At 35.6% G+C, this 3169-nt stretch overlaps 1 non-coding gene across 1 annotated transcript; it reads left to right on the forward strand.

Moving 5' to 3' along the window:
* The first annotated feature begins 2382 nt into the window (after positions 1 to 2382).
* Positions 2383 to 2455, forward strand: TRNAG-CCC (transfer RNA glycine (anticodon CCC)). The gene has a single exon. It is a non-coding gene; the product is annotated as a tRNA-Gly (tRNA).
* Positions 2456 to 3169: the final 714 nt, after the last annotated feature.

Below are 3169 nucleotides of genomic sequence, written 5' to 3' on the forward strand. Positions count from 1 at the left end.
GATTCTGCATGCTGCAAAAAAATTAAAAAAAGTCCTTTGTGCCCTAAATCCCAGCTCAACCAAAAAATAAAATACACATATACAGCAATTATGGATACATACTTAGTTTAGATTAATTTTACTTTGCTTTACCCTGGTTTTAATTCAGGATTCAGTTCGTTTTGGAGTCTTATGTTAAAGTTTGATATTGCTTTCATGGATTTGAAATTTGGGTCCAGCTAATGGTTATCCATGTTGTTTCTCTTCTGATGGGGAAAAGGTATGGAGTAAGATTGTTTTAGAAAGAGGAGATGGGCTCCAGGGATTATGGAGGCTCCATAACTATCCAGGACATAGCATGGCATCTAATGTACAGTAGGCTCTCAATAAATACTAGTTGTATAATGAATATATTCCACATCTTCTCTTTTACTGCATGGGCATATCTGGGTATGCTGGTGGGCAGGTGAAAGCATCTTTTTAGGGTTTGGCTCAGCCTTAATGTATTTTTGTATGATTGTAAAAATTATAAACGTATAAAAATTAGAAAACACAAGTGAAAGCAAACAAGAAATTAAAAAAAAACAAACCCACAGTCATAGGTCTCAGCGTTATAACTACTTTAATACAGACATTTTTTAAACAAAATTAGGACCTGAAATTTAATATTATATTTCTACCTGACTCCTTTTAGGACAAATATTTGTGAGCTGGCTACATTAAACCCATACTTTGAAAATCAGTCTTTAGCATTAATGAGGCAAAATGAAGGTTAATAGAAAATTCAGAATGAAATTTTGGGCAATTTTAAGACATGATCTTATAAACAGTAACATTTAATAGAATCATATTTATAGTTTCTTCAAATTTTTGTAATATTATTTATTGAACTATTTTATTAATGGATTATTAAGTTGCCTAATATTTAATCCTATTCATCTTGAGAGCTGAATTCAATTTTCAACCATTTCTAAGCTTATGTTGAAATCTAGATTTTCACTCCAGAGAAAGAAAACAGAAGGTAATAGAAAGCGGCTGTGAGACTTCACTTGTTTGATTCCTAGCTTTTAGCACAAAATTGTTGTCTACACAAGTGGTGTCAGGCCTCCTTTCACCTGGGTGCAAAAGTGAAGAGAGGCAGGGCCACAATCAGCCAGTCTGGTTATAAACTCCAGGCATCTCACTTCAAAGACTGAGACTCACCAGCTGTCCCAAGGATGTGTGAAAACGTTGCTCTGGGGACCTCTGTGGCCATTAGTATGTTGGCCCTCAGAACTTTGCTTTGAAAGTTTATGAAGACTTCTCAGGACCATAAGAATATGAGCTGTGAATCTAGTCCCTTCAGCTAGCATTTGTACCATTCTTTTAAATGCTACTGTCTGATTTTAAATGTCATGTATTAATTTTTCTAGCAATAGTAAACTGTAAGAAAGGAGATCTTGCCTTGACTTTTAAACAATTAAATATTCACCTCTAAAATTCTAAATTGCTTCTACCATGGTAAGATTTGCTTGATTTAATCAGCAAAGACTTGTACTTTTTCACATACTAAACACCAGAATAGCTTAAGGTCTTTTTGGTATTAAGTGCCTATAGATACACAAGATTCACAGTAGAGGTTAAAATTTGAATTATTCCATATTGTACCAGTTTTGTAATTTAAAATTTTCTTGGAGGATCTCTGCTTCCCCAGTGGCTCAGATGATAAAGAATCTGCCTGCAGTACAGGAGACCTGGATTTGATCTGAGTTGGGAAAATCCCCTAGAGAAGGGAATGGCAGCCCACTTGAGTATTCTTGCCTGGAAAACTCCATGGACAGAGGAGCCTGGCGGGCTACAGTCTATGGGGTCATAAAGCGTCAGACACAACTGAGCAACTGACACTTTCACTGGAGGGTCTCTGAAAATTTTCATGCAATTGGGAGCTCAGTGTATTTTAAGAAACGTCAAATACTTGACTCTGTATAGGCTTAGGGTTAAAATGTCATTACGTTCCAATGCCAATGCCTATCTTTATAATTAAATCCAGTTTTCATCTATCATCCAGATCAGGCAATCAAACCAGGCAATCTTATCCTTCTTTTCACTTCCCTTTAAAAGAATATTCTGTAGGCAAGACATGGAAACAACTAAACACCCATTGACTGGTGAATAGATGAAGAAGATATGGTACATATATACATGGAATCCTACTTGGCCATAAAAAAGAATGAAATAATGCCATGTGTAACAACATGGATAGACTTAGAGATTATTATACTAAGTAAAATAAGGCAGAAAGAGAAAGACAAATACCATACGATACATTTAAGTTCAGTTCAGTCTCTCAGTCATGTCTGACTCTTTGCAACCAAATGGACTGTGGCCCATTTATATGTGCAATCTATAGTATGACACAGGACTTCCCTGGTGGTCCAGTGGCCAGGACTTGGCATTCCCAATGCTGTGGACCTGGGTTCAATCCCCGGTGAGGGAACTAGATCCTACATGTTGCAACAAAGAGTTCACATGCTGCAACTAAAGATTCTGCATGCCACAGCTAAGACCCAGCACAGTCAAATAGATAAATAAATATTTAAAAAAAAAAGTGACACACATCAACCTATTTGTGAAAAAGAAATAGACTCACAGACATAGAGAGCAGACTTGTGGTTGCTAAGAGGGAGGGTGGGCAGGAAGGGATGGGTGGGAGTTTGGGGTTAGCAGATGCAAACAAGTACATATAGGATGGATTAACAACAAGGTCCTCCTGTATAGCACAGGGAACTATATTCAATATCCTGTGATAAACCATAATGGAAAACAATATACAAAGAGTATATGTGTGTGTGTGTGTGTATGTAAAACTGAATTACTATGTTGTATAGCAGAAATTAATACATTTTAAATCAACTGTACTTCAAAAAAGAAAAATTTATTTGAGGACCCTTTTGTTAACTTATCTATTTTTAAATGTCACAATTCATTCCTCAACTTGTCCCCATCTCAATAGAATGTATACAAAGGTGATCAATGGCAGAAAATAATTGAGGTTTATTTTTATAGAGAACATTGATCCTTGTATTTTAAAGTATTTTAAAAATGATTATTCTTTAGATTTCTTTTACAATTAAAGATTCAAATCCAGAATGAGAATTTTGCCCTTGCTTTTCAGCCCATCTACTCGGCACTCATCCTGTTTGTAAAAAAA

This window comes from Dama dama, chromosome 19 (genome assembly GCF_033118175.1).
Source record: "Dama dama isolate Ldn47 chromosome 19, ASM3311817v1, whole genome shotgun sequence".
In the NCBI taxonomy this organism is placed as follows: domain Eukaryota; kingdom Metazoa; phylum Chordata; class Mammalia; order Artiodactyla; family Cervidae; genus Dama; species Dama dama.